The 9088-nt window shown below is 42.9% G+C and overlaps 1 long non-coding RNA gene across 1 annotated transcript; it reads left to right on the top strand.

The window, feature by feature from the left end:
- Positions 1 to 4378: 4378 nt before the first annotated feature.
- On the top strand, positions 4379 to 7562 carry LOC144130347 (uncharacterized). Its single transcript, XR_013314076.1, has 3 exons — positions 4379 to 4506; positions 5783 to 5891; positions 7344 to 7562. It is a non-coding gene; the product is annotated as an uncharacterized LOC144130347 (long non-coding RNA).
- Positions 7563 to 9088: the final 1526 nt, after the last annotated feature.

Genomic DNA, 9088 nt, shown 5'->3' on the forward strand with positions numbered 1-9088 from the left:
TTGCAAAGAAGTGTTTCAAGAATGGGTTTCCTCTCTGCATAAAATAATCGACAGTTTTGAAGAAAGAGAGTTTACAGCAATGTCAACATTAATAGACCCACGTCTGATGGACCGAGCAGTTTTGGTCACAACAAACACACATCGCATCAGGGCTTCTTTGTTTGATGAACATGGCGAATGACCGAAAGTCCGGTTTCTCCTGTAGCAGAACCTTCTGGACAGACGGAAGTTTGAAAGAAGGCTACGGCAGGACGTCGGCAGGAAGACACCGCAGCAGAAGCCCTCCATTGTAACTTCTTACGCAGAACTTTTTTGGGCTAGTTGGTAGGCCATGATCTCAGAGGAACCAGCGCACAAAGAACAACAGACAAGAAACAAGGAGGCCGACATGGACAGAAGCGCAGAACTTACAACTTTATTTGGGAAAAACTATTACAACGTATTTATACAGTAACCTGTCAGAGGCAATGAAGCACAAGCAGAGCAAAACAGTCTTTTGATCGGACAATGACTCGGGAATTAAATGAAGGGGCAGTGGCCACAAGCAAGCAAAAACCAACACAGCTGTTTACTATAAAATATCAACGAAAGAAAAAATCAGTAAAAATAAATTTGAAGATGAATGGCCAACAAGGAACACGCCATAAAGAAGCAGGGATAAAAAAATGGTCATGAAGCTAAGAACGATAAAAGGTATAAAAGGTATAAAAATACAACAAGTTAAAAGGCCAGAAAGTAACACGGCAAAAAGATAAAACTAAGCTATACATGCAGATTAACTATTAGATGTGGTCAAATGTGACGAAAGTGCTAAAAAAACCAGTAGACATGGTAGGAGGCTTGCACAGCTAACGCCTCGAATTTCGTGTCAGATAGGCAAGTTCTTTTTCTGATAGACAAACAGAAGGCTTGCTAATGCACTTGTCATTTAATGATACTATGTTGACTTCTTCAATGCTTTCACGGGGCATCTTGTTTCTGTTCCTCGCTATTAGCTTAGTTTTTTTCAAATTGTGCAAACAGCCTGTTTCCACAGCCTCGCAATCCCGACAATGGATACCAGTGTTGCGGCATTTTTGAACACTTACGTTGTAGTCATGCTCTTTTAGTTTTTCATTTAGACAACGTCCAGTCTGACCAATATACGGCTTACCACAAGACAATGGAATAGAAAAAAACAACTTAATCTGTGCACTGCACAAAACTCTGTTGGTGCTGAATGCTGCATTTACTTGTCTTTTTCCGTGGTTCACTGACCCGTTTGCAAAGCTGGGAAAGTTTCTCGGGAGCACTAAAGATGACCTAAACACCAACTCGTTTTCCAATTTTTTTTCATATTGTGCGAAATGCGATGCAAGTAGGGCATAACGACTACCCTCTTATTGGTGGCCTGTGCGGAAGTAGGCTGTTTTGATTTTCTGAGCATTGCTTCTGCAACTGAGGCCAAAAGCTTGGTTGGGTAACCTGGCTTTTCCAATCTTATTGTTTGCGTTAAAAAGGTTGTTTCACTACGGGATCACAAGATTTCATTAGCGCATTTCTAAAAATTTCTTGAATCACATTTCTGTTTACTAATTTGGAGTGGGCTGAGTCAAAGTCAAGGATTGTTTTTTTTCCCCTTGGCCAGCAAAGGTGATCCATCATTTATTTCCCGAGTCATTGTTCGATCAAAAGATTGTTTTGCTCTGCTTGTGCGTCATTGACTCTTGCAGGTTACTACTGCGTTGTAATACGGCGTTTTAATAATTCTTCTGAAATAAAGTTGAAAGTTCAGCGCCTCTGTCCGTGTCGGCCTCCTTGTTTCATGTCCGTTGTTCTTTTTGCGCTTGTTCCTCTGAGTTCTTACGCAGAGCTAATGATTCGGCAGTACCTGGCAGTTAGTTCCAGAGAGGAGGAGCAGGCTTAACGACAGGAAGGTTAACATGCTTTCGTTTTCCCACCAGAGTTGCTGGCAAGCAACACGTTTAACTGCAAATTTATATCAGGAAAAAAGCCTCTTAAGAAGTGCATAATTACGTGTATAACTGCGCTGCAAATAAGTATTTTGAATTTGAACATTAAAAAATTTAAAAACTATTGTAGGGTAACACCGATACGTCTTGATTGTGATTTAGTAATGACCGCATTTTGGACTTTGGCACCATCGTGGTGGCTCAGTGGATATGGCGCTCGGCTGCTGACCCGAAAGTCGCGGGTTCGATCCCGGCCGCGGTGATCGAATTTCTATAACGGTGATATTCTAGAGGTCCTTCTCTGCTCAGAAATTCCCAGAATATAACCAACCCCAATATATAGCCTTCATGGATTAAAAGCAAGCACATGACTCTTTCGAGACCTCAGCAGTCATGCAGGCACAACATTATCAAGGTGCACAAGAGGTTCATGAAAAAGTAGTGGAAGACATCTATATCGGATGCAGAAACAGCATAGTCCACTTTAGAGAAAGTAACAAAATTTCACTCGAGAAGTGCGTAAAGGAGGGAGACACAGTCTCTCCGGTAGTATTTACCGCGCGTTTGCTGGAGGTATTAAGAGAATTGAATTTGGAACAGTTTTGGAGAAAAGTGAATGGAGATTACTTCAAAAAATCTCCGATTCGCTGTTGACTTTGCTTAGCTAAAAGAAGAATTGCAAAGCATGGTCAATGACTTGGTCAGGCAAAGCATAACGGTGATTGTAAAATTAAACATGCATAAAACTAAAATTATTTCTAACGCTCTCGGAAGGGAACAGCAGTTTTGGATCATTAGCGCGGGGGTGTAAGTGGTAAGGGAATTTGTTCACTTTGAGGAAGAAGGGGCTGCTGATCCGGACCACGAGAATTAAATATCTTGAAGAAAAATAAAAATGGTGTGGAGCAAGTTTCGCAGGTACTCCAAGATTATGAATGGCAGTTTACCATTATCCCTCAAGAGAAAAGTATATAACAGCTTTATCTTACTGGCAGTCACCTATGGCGCAGAAACGCGATGGCTATTGGAAAGGCTTGAACATAAATTGAAAACAACGCAAAGATCTATGCAAAGGAAAATGACAGGTGTAACGTTAAGATAAAAAGTTAACAGAGTAGGTCAGGGAACAAACACGGGTTAATGAGGTCCTAGTGAAAATGTTATCTTGCTAAGGCAAGGTAACCGATGGTCGTTAAGAGCAGCGGAGTGGATTCCAGTGGAAGGCATGCGTAGCAGGGAGCAGCAAAAAGTTTTGTGGGCGGATGAGATTAAGAAAGTTTGCGCAGATTTGGTGGCCGCAGCTGGCACAGGACAGGTTTAATTGGAGAGATATTGGAGAGGCCTTTGATCTGCAGTAGGCGGAGTTAGGATGAAGATGATAATTATTTCTTGAAGATTGGCTTGAAGCTTGTTCACAAAAGAATAGAGACTAGGAGTACTTGGCGGCAAAGGCTTTCATAAGTGTCCTGCTCTCACGCAATGCCTCTTCCTCCCATTTGACTCTCTATTGCGGACACGTGAAAAGAAGCTGTACAACATGAACTGGTGGCAATAAACCGAAGACTGGGGCTAGTTGGTCTAGCATTTTTGCAGTGGCTTGCGCTAACTTTGACGAAACGACTTGGGACAGAGACAGAGAGGCGACGAAGAGAGCGAGCGCTAAAATTTGAATTGTTTTATTATTCAAACGGGATAGGCTTTAAAAGGAAAGGGGGAGGGGTTGTCACACACAGTCAAGATTATTTTGATACAAGGTAGGCATATCCTTTTCTGGCGAGTTTGACGGACGGGCTCCTCACATATTCTTTTTCTTTCATCTCATCATCATCCGAAAAACTCACTAGAAAAGAATACGCCTATCTGGTATAAAAACATTCATGACTGTGTGTGACATTCTCTCCCCATTTCCTTTTAAAGCCTACCCCCGCTTGAACAATAAAACATTTCAAAGTTTAGCGCTCGTTCTGTTCTTCGTCTCTTTCTCCCTATGCCAAGTAGTTTCGTCAAAGTCAGCGCTACTCACTGCAAAAAAATGAACCGCTGGGCACGTTGGTTAGACATGTGTCTCGCGCTGTGTCTCGTCCTTTCTCTTCCTTTGGCCTCGTGGCGTAGCGCTGTTGCGCTACAAAAAAAAAAACGTAATAAAAGCACAAAAGCCAAAGTGTGCTGAATGTTTTGAACAGCTTTTAAAAGAACAATATTTTATTCATTTATTCCTTAACGGCGGTGCATATAGACGAATGACAAGTTGATTGAACTACTAACGCTTTCTGCCAGGCTATCGAATCTTTTTGCCATTTCTCGTTCTTATGATATGGTGTACTTGAAACCGTTCCGTGGCCCGCATTTATGTAGGATCTTCGTAAATCATTATGCTTTCTTTTTTTTCGTGAATTTGACGCTTACGGTTCCACCGTGCAGATAATTATTAGCGCCAGCTTCGGTCGTGTGCAAGGCGACATTGCTATCGACGACATCGAAATAAGCCCAGGTGTATGCCGAAAAATGATGGACGTCAGTCCGACGGCGCTACCATCATCCACACCTTTACCAGGTAACGACTTCTTTGAACTTGAGAAAAAACTTGAAATAGAGTCTTGAAATCGCCATCCTTTTGTCGCGCATAATTCCTCTTCATATTTGTTTGACATAGCTTCAGTGGGACTGAGGTTATTTTTCGCACAAGCAGCATTTCCTCCACCCCGGCAAACGCTAAAATATTCTAGTAATGGTCGCTAGTGAAAATTCATCGAGTCGGCCACATGCATAGACATGATCAAGGTCCTTTTCTTTGAATTGCGTTCTGAAGTCATTTTGTATAATAATATATGTCTGTAAAAAACCACAGTCATATTTCAGGAGTTTTTTTTACCCTTTCATCGGCGATGTAAGTACTCGATAGGCTATCACACATATTTTAATACAAAAATGCAAATAAGTATGATTCTGAGCACAGGTTAATATTTAAACCTTCTTCCTAGCTTGCCGGAAAGAGTACCTTTATCAGCTTGGGTGACATTTCAGCACCTGAATGGGTACGATTAGAAATAATATAACAAAGTTATCGACCCCTTCGCAAAAGTCTGTGTATCTTGAGCTCAATTGCTTTACAATGCATCGAAACACGTATGCTGCACATTGTAGACGGCTTTCCCATTGCACCGCCAGACGATTGCCGGTTTGCGCTGGCATGTACGGCGGATGCCAGGGGCGCTGATGTGGTAATGCTTCGCCACGTTGGCACTGAATGGCGCACCATCAGGGTGCGCACGGGTCGTGAGCACTGCAGAGTCGGAAAGAGAGAGTGGATGTGTATGTTTCACTCGAGGAAGTATTTCTCTGCCGTACTAGCAATGAGAAGATGACAATGCGATGAGGGGTGAAAGAGAAGTCAGCCTTCCGCCGTGCTCCAGTCGAGATGCACAGTGTACGTACGCTACGCCAAACCTTTTAAATGGACGGCGCGAATTCCCTGATGGCTGGCTATTCAAAACCGAAAAATTACGAGGTGGCGAAGAACTGCTGTGGGCACTGAGGTAGAATACACGCTGGCGTTGTACATTCATGAGATACCACAGCGCACAACAAGAAAGGGACACAACACGAGCGCTAACTTCCACTGAACGAACCAACACTCGTGTTGGCGCTCGTGTGGTCCCTTCCTTGCTGTGCGCTATGGTACCTCACGTCGATTACCCACTAGCCCAAACCCTAGCAGTTCTAAGCTATAAAGTCCTTAGAGATTAAAGGAGAGACTGATTTTGGCTTTTGCTGTGCCTCGAAATTAACGTGGCAGAGTGTACCAGTTCGCAATTCTTTTTTTTTAATAGAGAGCGACGCTACAGACTCCGTAATCACGCTCATTCTGGTGGCCAGTGCCTTGGCAGCAGTTGGTGCAGCGATCATTGTTGCCGCGGTCAAAAAACGAAATCTTAACACGTAAGTTTTTCAAACCACTTCCCTTGTATAAATTTTATTCGATTGTTTATTTGTTGGCTAGAGTTTTATCCGTAGTGATGCAGTAGAAATTTAATGTCGTAATTGATAGTTTTGTAGCCTTGAGAAATCCACATGTTTCTCATGCTAGTCTGTTAAAATGGATGTGTTAAGATAAACTTTTTCTAATGTTTGTCTTAAGCGTGTTCACGCCCACCGTGAAAAAACGAAGTTATTGAGCACCATTTATGGCATGAAAATTTTTCATAGTTGCTGAAGGGCTATAAGAAAAAAACCTGCCTTGCATCGGTCTAGGAACAACTGAAAAAGAAAGAATACAGTAAATACTTTAGGCACTAGATGGGCATATTTTTCTTGAAGAAAACGTTCATCATTCAGTGGGTTTTGGAAGTATTGCAACACATGACAAAATAACTAAATAATTTGTTATTCTCTGAAATTGAGGGCAAAGCTTCTGCGGAAGGAATCACGAGGGGAGACATAGAGCTTGAAAAAGTTTGCGATGCACGCTGTGATAGAGTCACCAAAGTTTCCAACAGCGACCACGCCGTTGTATACAGAGAAACGGCGCGCCATATTTTCCTAATGCGCCGTTGAATTAGCGTTTAGATGGCACTCAAGCTGTTGACGCCTCCATAAATTAGAGTTTAGCGCGTAAAAATAAGAGAAAGCTTTAAAAAAAAACACCCGTTTCTTTCAAGTGGATAAAACTGAGAAAAAAGGGCAATTTTCCTCTAAACCAGGGGCCGTATACTATGAGCTGTTCCTTTTGAAATGGCCATTCGCGTCCGTCTCGTCCACTGGCATTGGTCACTCAGATATCTCCGCTGCTTTCAAGCGCCTGTGGACAGCGACCCGGCCAGCCGGTTGCAGGCGACCGAACTTCACCTTTCTCTGTACATCACAGTCGATGGCAGCCAGCGGGCAGGTCCGGTCGCCTGCTGTTGACAGAGCGCTGCTATGCTCTTGTTAGTGGCTGCATATCATAGCCAATGTCAGCCAACGGTGAGGTCCTGTCACTTTACACCCAATGGCCGGGTCGGCTTCTAAAGACGCTTGAAAGTCGCGGATGAGTGATCAATGACAGAGGACCAGACGGGCGTGAAATGGCCCTTTTAGAACGGGCAGCTTATAGAATACGACCCAGATGGGAACATTCACGGTAAAATTTAGAAACGCACGCCCTGCTAGAAACCACTCCAAAATTTTGAAACGAGTGCGTAGAGGATTTCGTGTCCCAATCGTTTCACTCAAAATGGTTGTTAAAGAGCAGGGATTCTCAAAGGAGTTCTTTGTGGCACTATGTGGTGTAGGTTTTATAGTTCCTCTAGTTATTCGTGAAGGAGATCTCAGTCTTGAACAGTGTAGCTTTATACTGGCGGTCGCGGCTTGTTCATGCATGCACTACATAATTTTTCTTTTTTTTTTTTGCAGCACTGGGGGTCTACTGGCGTCTGCAGAGCACGGCATTACCAACGACTAAATGTGAATGCAGGACACTTCGTGTTGAGAATTCTTAATTCACTATAAATGGTTCTTAAGTTTAGGAAGGAGGCATCCTAGCCCACGCCGGCAGAATGGCAAATTTGAAGAGTTTTCTTACGGGCGTCCGCTGTTTACTACATGTTGCGAAATATATGCTCTTTTCCATAAATCTGCTGCCAACCTGAATTTCATAATAAACGACAATTCAGAAGTTGATTTCAGCATTTGCACATAAACCGTATATTTTAGTTTATCTTACTCGTTTGTTTTTCTGACAGTTCATTAGCAGCCTTTGTATAACTCCTACAATGAATTGTTTTGTAATTGGCGCTTTGAAATACTAGCAGTCTCATAATTTTCAGTAAGATAGGCATCCAGTTCAGTTGGTTTCGATTTAATTTTATCTAGGAAGCACTCAACGTAGAAAACCTGATGTGATCATTTTCATTGAGATGAGGTAAAAGGCACAAGAGGAGTTTTGAACGCGAAGAAATGACACATATATTAAGCATTTTACGCATATTAAGGATAAAATTATTAAAAATGAACGTGCTGCAGGCCGGTTGAAACGAGTAGGTAATAAAAACTCTGGCATGCTTCGCGACACGTTACTGTTTCTCTATTCGGCTTATATGAGACCGATTATGAATATTGGTTGCGTCCTGTTTTCTGGTAGTGCAAACTGCAAGCTACAGCCATTAGCCTTACTGGAAATGCGTTCCCTACGGCATTGCCTCAGGCTCGCAAAACCAGCTGCAAACGGTGTCCTTTACTTGGAAGCCCGCATCCAACATCTTTATTCCTGTTTCCAACTTCTCATGGTGCGTACTTTTGACCCGGCCCCCGGCGGTAATACTCACATTTTGCTATCCCAACCACACCTGCTTCTCTCTAATCATTGGCCACGTTATCAACTTCCGCAAGTTAGGTTAACGCAGAACCTGTTAGCCCCGCTTCAGGTTGATTTGATATTCTTGCATCGAGTTGCTGACAAGCCGCCTGGTGCAGTCTTCTATTACGACCATGTTTTTCCGTCCCATGCGAAACATATGCCCGCTTATACCCTAAATGGTATTCTTTCGGAACACCTGCAGAACTTTCCTCATTAATTTCCTCATTAATCTTCACTGCACTGAAGCTTCTGGGAGCTGTGAGAAGGCGGCGATTGGGATATATTCTCAGGATCTGGCTTGCAGCTATTTCGTTTGTATCCCTGATGATACTCTCACATTCTTCGCAGAGTTTCTCTCAATTGGTTTGGCTCTTCTCAAACTTCCTTGGCATGTAGAGTGGGTTCATATCATTGCGGACTGCCTTCCAGTTTCAGTCTCTCCAAAATTCCGGAAAATTTCTATTGAATCATTCCCTTATATTTTTTGTTCTACACATACTGAGTGAGGTCCGTTTTGTTTGGGTACCTGGTGATTCAGATGTCTATTTGAACGAGGTGGCTGATTTATTGGCAAGGTCAGCTCTCAGTGCCCCTGTAATCTATCCCATCCCTCACCTCATTCTGTTGGAGACTTCCCGTTTCCATTGGTTCCAACTTATCTCAGCCAGCGTGAGTGATCCGTTGCTCAATACCGTGGATATTAATTTGAAAAGATGAACATTTGGGTGCAAAACTGGCTGAAAAGGTCTCTGACCTTGCCAGGCTGAAATATTATGTTGAAAGCGCTGAGCAGTACACAAGG

The sequence above is a fragment of the Amblyomma americanum genome, chromosome 4, assembly GCF_052857255.1.
Source record: "Amblyomma americanum isolate KBUSLIRL-KWMA chromosome 4, ASM5285725v1, whole genome shotgun sequence".
NCBI classification, from domain to species: Eukaryota; Metazoa; Arthropoda; class Arachnida; order Ixodida; family Ixodidae; genus Amblyomma; species Amblyomma americanum.